The 9,110-nt window shown below is 47.7% G+C and overlaps 1 pseudogene; it reads left to right on the plus strand.

The window, feature by feature from the left end:
- The first annotated feature begins 8,730 nt into the window (after positions 1-8,730).
- On the plus strand, positions 8,731-8,848 carry LOC124723701 (annotated as a pseudogene).
- Positions 8,849-9,110: the final 262 nt, after the last annotated feature.

Here is a 9,110-nt window from a genome sequence, read left to right on the forward strand (position 1 = left end):
CGTCATCCTCGTGGTGTAGCAATTTTAATGGCCAGTAGTGTACACGAACTCTTACTGTTTGCTTCCATGTCATATATAAAACAAGAGTATGTTCGTGATCTGGGGGGGGGGGGGGGGGGGCGACACCTTATATTGATCTTGATGACAGCAGTCAGCTCCGAATGTAATAAGAATTTGATCATTTAATGTCCGTTATATACCGAGGATGTCTGCGGAGCTTGATAAATATCGGTCTGGTGTTTCGTGGTGTAATACTTGTCATTTCCATCAGAGTTATATCGTCGTAATGGTCATAAGATTCCGGAAGTAATGTCAGTTGAGGTGTACAACGTCATTCGACGTATGAAGACCAGGAAGAGATCGAGATATTATCGCGTTTCCATAGAAATGATTAAATCTGGAGTAAAAGTTTTCCAAAAGAAATTTGTAGAATTACTTACAGAATTTTTTTAAAGCCGACAACTGTCCAAATGTGGAAGAATTAAGAAATATTCTTCTACACAGTAAAGGATACAAACTACACAAGAAAACCACAGAGCTAAAAAATCTACAAGATATTCGCTACAATTATTACCTACCACATAGAAAGTACATCAGCTTTCAAATATAGAAAGGAACAAGCTGGAATTAGAAGTGTATATAGCGCAACGAACCTCCAGCAACTTTTAAAGAGAGTAGATGGAGAAGTATGGTTCATGCTGTAACTGTGTTCTGAGACGGATAGGTCGACGTTATGAGATATAAAAAAAAATGGTTCAAATGGCTCTGAGCACTATGGGACTTAACATCTGTGGTCATCAGTCCCCTAGAACTTAGAACTACTTAAACCTAACTAACCTAAGGACATTACACACATCCATGCCCGAGGCAGGATTCGAACCTGCGACCGCAGCAGTCGCGCGGTTCCGGACTGCCCGCCTAGAACCGCTAGACCACGGCGGCCGACTATGAGATATAAGCTGCCAAAGACTTCGGCTGCAACTATTAAAAGACTCCCATGAGAAGTTACATGGGACTAGCCTCTAACTTCACCCAGGACATAGAACCGGTAGCCATGCCAGCGATAACTGATTACGTATCATGTTGTGCTATAGTATACCTCACTGACGCCCTTCATAGGTAACCGGACTGTTATCGCATGTCACTTGGACAACTCTGCGTTGCGAATATATGGATGTCGATGCACTTATGTGACCACAGACTACGTGGATACTTCTCTGAGCCTTTCTCTACAACTTTACGCCGATACAGTGCGGATTGTTGTTGTGAGTTATCGAGTGATATTTGTGTACCCATTCTTACTGTAAAATAAAGAATGTTCGCTGCACATACCAGTATATTTGCAACTTCCAATAGATGAACAGTCACGACATTTGATGGTTACTAACACCCCATTTGGACTTTGCAGATAATACCAGCTGCCATTCGAAATTTCTAGTGCACTAGCATTTTTCTAACGTTATTTAGAATTAGTGATTCAGAAGATTCCATATACAGTTAACTATGTGGACGATATATCTTAGTAAATGGTGCTACAAGAAACATCTAACAAACTTACATCTATTGTTCCAAATACTATAACCAAATGAATTAATGTCCAACCTACAAAAGTGTGAAGTCTTTCGAGAGCCTGAACCGCCACGGAATAACAATCTTCGCATAATTGAGTACAATTTTGAAGTACCCCTGGTAATGCAAGAAGTGGGCAAAGTTCAGTATGCAACACCTGGGTGGAATACCAGCAAGAAAGGACAGTTGATGTTGCATGTAATACGTCCTCAAGATAGAATTATTACTACACACCATAATAGCTGGGCGTCCAAACCTCCAATGCAGCAGAATGACATCACAGAGGAGGGCTATGCGTGAAGCGTTCAGTGAATTCGAAAGTAAAATTCTATGTACCGACTTAACAGAAAATCCTAGGAAGTTCTGGTCTTACGTTAAATCAGTAAGTGGCTCGAAACAGCATATCCAGACACTCCGGGATAATGGTGGCATTGAAACAGAGGATGACACGCGTAAAGCTGAAATACTAAACACCTTTTTCCAAAGCTGTTTCACAGAGGAAGACCGCACTGCAGTTCCTTCTCTAAATCCTCGCACAAACGAAAAAACAGTTGACATCGAAATAAGTGTCGAAGGAATAGAAAAGCAACTGGAATCACTCAAAAGAGGAACGTCCACTGGACCTGACGGGATACCAATTCGTTTCTACACAGAGTACGCGAAAGAACTTGCCCCCCTTCTGACAGCCGTGTACCGCAAGTCTCTAGAGGAACGGAAGGTTCCAAATGATTGGAAAAGAGCACAGGTAGTCCCAGTCTTCAAGAAGGGTCGTCGAGCAGATGCGCAAAACTATAGACCTATATCTCTGACGTCGATCTGTTGTAGAATTTTAGAACATGTTTTTTGCTCGAGTATCATGTCGTTTTTGGAAACCCAGAATCTACTCTGTAGGAATCAACATGGATTCCGGAAACAGCGATCGTGTGAGACCCAAGTCGCTTTATTTGTTCATGAGACCCAGAAAATATTAGATACAGGCTTCCAGGTAGATGCTATTTTCCTTGACTTCCGGAAGGCGTTCGATACAATTCCGCACTGTCGCCTACGGAATATCAGACCAGCTGTGTGGCTGGATTGAAGAGTTTTTAGCAAACAGAACACAGCACGTTGTTATCAATGGAGAGACGTCTACAGACGTTAAAGTAACCTCTGGCGTGCCACAGGGGAGTGTTATGGGACCATTGCTTTTCACAATATATACAAATGACCTAGTAGATAGTGTCGGAAGTTCCATGCGGCTTTTCGCGGATGATGCTGTAGTATGCAGAGAGGTTGCAGCATTAGGAAATTGTAGCGAAATGCAGGAAGATCTGCAGCGGATAGGCACTTGGTGCAGGGAGTGGCAACTGGCCCTTAACAGAGACAAATGTAATGTATTGCGAATACATAGAAAGAAGGATACTTTATTGTATGATTATATGATAGCGGAACAAACACTGGTAGCAGTTACTTCTGTAAAATATCTGGGAGTATGCGTGCGGAACGATTTGAAGTGGAATGATCATATAAAATTAATTGTTGGTAAGGCGGGTACCAGGTTGAGATTCATTGGGAGAGTCCTTAGAAAATGTAATCCATCAACAAAGGAGGTGGCTTACAAAACACTGGTTCGACCTATACTTGAGTATTGCTCAACAGTGTGGGATCCATACCAGATCGGGTTGACGGAGGAGATAGAGAAGATCCAAAGAAGAGCGGCGCGTTCCGTCACAGGGTTATTTGCTAACCGTGATAGCGTTACGGAGATGTTTAGCAAGCTCAAGTGGCAGACTCTGCAAGAGAAGCGCTCTGCATCGCGGTGTAGCTTGCTGTCCACCGAGCGAGGTGGCGCAGTGGTTAGACACTGGACTCGCATTCGGAAGGACGACGGTTCAATCCCGCGTCCGGCCATCCTGATTTAGGTTTTCCGTGATTTCCCTAAATCACTCCAGGCAAATGCCGGGATGGTTCCTCTGAAAGGGCACGGCCGACTTCTTTCCCCATCCTTCCCTAATCCGATGAGACCGATGACCACGCTGTCTGGTCTCCTTCCCCAAACCAACCAACCAACCAACCTTGCTGTCCAGGTTCCGAGAGGGTGCGTTTCTGGATGAGGTATCGAATATCTTGCTTCCCCCTACTTATACCTCCCGAGGAGATCACGAATGTAAAATTAGAGAGATTCGAGCGCGCATGGAGGCTTTCAGACAGTCGTTCTTCCCGCGAACCATACGCAACTGGAACAGAAAATGGAGGTAATGACAGTGGCACGTAAAGTGCCCTCCGCCACACACCGTTGGGTGGCTTGCGGAGTATAAATGTAGATGTAGATGTAGATAGGAGGATACCGTCGTTGTGTTTACTAAGCAGATTCGAATAACAAAGCATAGCTCTGACACAAGAATAACTATTCAGTATACTGACCCTGCAAAATACGTCCGCTACTACTCCTGAAAGGCAAAGTTGAGACACCTTTTAGCTGCAACTGTAGTGACATGAGAAGCTGACCAGACGAGAAAAGCAGACCCCAAGTGATGTCATGGCCACCTCACAGTGGCAAAGCACATGGTCTACCCCTATAAAACTATTACTCCTTTTCCAGTGGAAGGATGCTAGTCTGCAGCCAATGAGCCCCAGGGGGGACGTGTGTCAGTCTGGCATCTAATAAGTTTGCAGCCGTCCAAACCGCAGGCTGGACCTATGTCGATCTATCTCCTGCTCGTCTAGTCATCCACAATCTTTGATGGAGCAATGTACCCCACCTGGGGGACATAGCTACCGTGAGCTGCAGAGCCACCATCTGAGTCAAGACTGATGGGGAGCTGTGGGCGCCATCACCCAGCAGGCTTTTGGTGGCCAAACTAGCAGATCCAGGGAGCGGACCATAATCTGTCATCATGGTATTTGCCGTTTCCCCCATCCGCCTCTGTTCCTGAAAGCAGACTTCGATGCTGCTGCTCTTTGTCCTGTTGGAAGGTCTCTGCGTAACTCAGCATGACTACATGCACTTGGAGAGGGGATGGTGGGTACCTACCGGTGTGCCACCTACGGTGTGATCGAGTGCACCCCTGTTACCCATTTTCTAGAGCTCCAGCTACCATGGAGAGCACAGATGACAATGCCAGCCAGTACGGCACGGCCAGCGACCCCGTGGCGTTGCTGGAAGCTGACTTTGCAGCTCCATCTGCCGCCGCAGCCGGGACAGCATGCAACACCCAAGAGCGAGCGCATTCAAGCGCGGCATGTGCAAGCAGCCTGTAAATCAAGACAATCGTGTATCTTTCAACAATAAACCTTTGCTTTGTTAATTATGTTTCATTAGTGCCTTCAGACGCCAAACAGGCCATCTCACATCAAGCTGCTGTTAACCTGCGCCCAGGGATGGTGGTCCATCGAGATCCTAACCTTGACGACTTAACACTCCAAATCGCCACACGTTTTAATAATTCATGTAAGAAATGCGCAAAGTGTAAATGGTTACAACAGTATCAGGGGCCTTTCAAAAGTAAACGCAGTGTCTAAAGTTCACTCCTTATCTGGTGACCAATAATTCATCAAAAGCCTTAATCTGGCCACAGATGCCTCTCGACATGGTAAAAGGGCCCTGCTTTCTCACAGAAGCACTGATAGGCATGAATTACATAGTATGTGTATCTAAAACGCTAACTTCAATCCAAATGAACTGTTCTCTAATCGAAAAAGAAGTCCTTGAAATCATATTTGGCTTCTATGTATTTAATACATTTCATTACGGCACAAAATGTCCCCTTATTACTGACCATAAATCACAGATTTCCATGTTCGGTCCCATGAGGCAATTGAAAATATGGCACAACGCCTCTAAACACTGTACCCTCTTCCTAAGCAATTATATTCCTATGGTTCATTACCGGCCGACAACACAACATGCTAATACAAGTGCCATATCCAGAGTACTTGTGATTCCAGTCCCCACATTTCACTCTCAGGAAACACATTTTTTCCAAATTTATGACACCCTGCAAGACCGCCTACTTGATTTTTCTCTCACAGCAGCTGTAATTGCAAAGGCCGCGTTTGAAGACTCTCTTCTAAAGCAAATTATGAAATACACTCCTGGAAATGGAAAAAAGAACACATTGACACCGGTGTGTCAGACCCACCATACTTGCTCCGGACACTGCGAGAGGGCTGTACAAGCAATGATCACACGCACGGCACAGCGGACACACCAGGAATCGCGGTGTTGGCCGTCGAATGGCGCTAGCTGCGCAGCATTTGTGCACCGCCGCCGTCAGTGTCAGCCAGTTTGCCGTGGCATACGAAGCTCCATCACAGTCTTTAACACTGGTAGCATGCCGCGACAGCGTGGACGTGAACCGTATGTGCAGTTGACGGACTTTGAGCGAGGGCGTATAGTGGGCATGCGGGAGGCCGGGTGGACGTACCGCCGAATTGCTCAACACGTGGGGCGTGAGGTCTCCACAGTACATCGATGTTGTCGCCAGTGGTCGGCGGAAGGTGCACGTGCCCGTCGACCTGGGCCGGACCGCAGCGACGCACGGATGCACGCCAAGACCGTAGGATCCTACGCAGTGCCGTAGGGGACCGCACCGCCACTTCCCAGCAAATTAGGGACACTGTTGCTCCTGGGGTATCGGCGAGGACCATTCGCAACTGTCTCCATGAAGCTGGGCTACGGTCCCGCACACCGTTAGGCCGTCTTCCGCTCACGCCCCAACATCGTGCAGCCCGCCTCCAGTGGTGTCGCGACAGGCGTGAATGGAGGGACGAATGGAGACGTGTCGCCTTCAGTGATGAGAGTCGCTTCTGCCTTGGTGCCAATGATGGTCGTATGCGTGTTTGGCGCCGTGCAGGTGAGCGCCACAATCAGGACTGCATACGACCGAGGCACACAGGGCCAACACCCGGCATCATGGTGTGGGGAGCGATCTCCTATACTGGCCGTACACCACTGGTGATCGTCGAGGGGACACTGAACAGTGCACGGTACATCCAAACCGTCATCGAACCCATCGTTCTACCATTTCTAGACCGGCAAGGGAACTTGCTGTTCCAACAGGACAATGCACGTCCGCATGTATCCCATGCCACCCAACGTGCTCTAGAAGGTGTAAGTCAACTACCCTGGCCAGCAAGATCACCGGATCTGTCCCCCATTGAGCATGTTTGGGACTGGATGAAGCGTCGTCTCACGCGGTCTGCACGTCCAGCACGAACGCTGGTCCAACTGACGCGCCAGGTGGAAATGGCATGGCAAGCCGTTCCACAGGACTACATCCAGCATCTCTACGATCGTCTCCATGGGAGAATAGCAGCCTGCATTGCTGCGAAAGGTGGATATACACTGTACTAGTGCCGACATTGTGCATGCTCTGTTGCCTGTGTCTATGTGCCTGTGGTTCTGTCAGTGTGATCATGTGATGTATCTGACCCCAGGAATGTGTCAATAAAGTTTCCCCTTCCTGGGACAATGAATTCACGGTGTTCTTATTTCAATTTCCAGGAGTGTATATCCACTGAGGTTGGCCAGTATATCTCCCACACCAACCTTTTCAGATATTTGCGCATACTTTTCTCTCAAAAATGGGATCCACATGGTATAGGAAGTACTGAGGAAGACAACACACGACAGCTATTGTCAGGTAGTCATCCCACCACTGCTGTGTCAGCAAGTCATAAACCTCCTGCACACTGACCACTGGGGATTCACACGCAGGAAGGCGCTCACAAGGCGGCATGCCTGCTCAACATCACGCGGGACATAAGTCAGCCCACTCCTGCGGCTTCTGTGCGTCAATCTCGTCAGCACGCCCACAATAGTCCCATGAACGGCCAGTGCCACAGCTCCTGAGAGAGCGCTGACATACGGACTTCACCGACTCATTCCTGCTAGAGATGGGCCCATCGTCATCGGAACACACTCCAAATTCACACATTTCATTCTAATTTCAGTACCACTGAAAGGAAAACAATAAGCAACCTGCAGAAAGTACTAAACGTTGAAGAGGTCGCCAACGCAATCTTTTGGACGATGGCTCTCAATTCTCATCTAGTTTTTTGCACCGTGCTGGTACGGCATGAAAACCAGCTGCTCCCACGCCTGGAAGCTTCCATTTCAAACTAACCGCCGTTTGCAGTGGGGCTATCTTGATGCAACTCCAGAACCCGAAAAAAGGCAGACCAATAATCGCAGGTCAAGCCATGCAAGCTGGTCCACCACAGAGTGGTACCCTTTTCCATCCCCAGCATCAATAACTCCCAGCAGGGTTCTGGAGACTGGTACACGATCACCAGTCGGCTTCAGCACCACGATGATACCCCAGCTTTAAGCAGAGGACACACTGATACCATAGACATAAGCTGATGTCGGTATGGACATAGGACTCCTAGTTGGGCTGTCCACCAACACTTCCTCCTATCAGTATGGTGATCTTGCTGTCAACCGGGACAGTTTCGATCCTAAGGGTTAGGGCAAGGGGGTAGGGATGCTATACATGTGTCCTCAGACAATGAAGTTGATAGTACGCTGCCAAAGGCTTCACTCGCAGCAGACAACTGATGCACACTACCAGTCGTATGGGTCTGGCCTCTGATGTCACGCAGGAAATAAAACTGGCCACCTTGCCGGCATGAAGTAACTTCGTACCGTGCCATGCTCTAGCAGCTACTTCGCCCACGCTGTACTTACGTATGTGATCGGGCTGTTTGCAATGCAGGTTGGCCTAAAAATCACTGGACAATTGGTTAAAAGAAAACAAAAGCAACAGCAAGACGTAGTTAACTTGGAAGCGTTAACTCATTAAGTTGTGGTAGTAACTGCGTCTCGTCAAGTTGGTGTACAATGCAATGACAAACAAAACAAATGCAATAATTCAACTAGTGGATTGTTGAAAACGTGATCTGTGAGACGTGTTTACGCTTTAGTTTTCCGAACTGTCACGATGGTGACGAGAGAAGAAAAGATTTTTGCGTTGAAAACATTTTATAAAAATGATGCTACTGCAGCTGTTAATGAATGGGGAAAACAGCTGAGATAAAAGCCATTGTCTAGACGACCAGTGTACGACATATGAAATAGGTATGAAGAACATGGATTTTTTATGGGTGCACCAAGATGTGGCCGCCCAACAACAGTCACAACTGGGGAAAATGAATTGCGGGTATGTTTATCTGTGACTCGGCAACGGCCTTGCCGCAGTGGATACACCGGTTCCCGTCAGATCACCGAAGTTAAGCGATGTCGGGCGTGGTCGGCATTTGGATGGGTGACCATCGGGGCCGCTATGTGCCGTTGCCATTTTTCGGAGTGCACTCAGCCTCGTGATGCCAATTGCGGAGCTACTCCACCGAATAGTAGCGGCTCCGGTCAAAGAAAACCATCATGACGACCGGGAGAGCGGTGCGCTGACCACACGCCCCTCCTATCCGCATCCTCAGCTGAGGATGATACGGCGGTCGGATGGTCCCGATGGGCCACTTGTGGCCTGAAGACAGAGTGTTATTTTTTTATCTGTGACTCAAATTCCGCGAAAATCAACCACACCATTAGCATCTGAGCT

The sequence above is a fragment of the Schistocerca piceifrons genome, chromosome X, assembly GCF_021461385.2.
Source record: "Schistocerca piceifrons isolate TAMUIC-IGC-003096 chromosome X, iqSchPice1.1, whole genome shotgun sequence".
Taxonomy (NCBI): Eukaryota; Metazoa; Arthropoda; class Insecta; order Orthoptera; family Acrididae; genus Schistocerca; species Schistocerca piceifrons.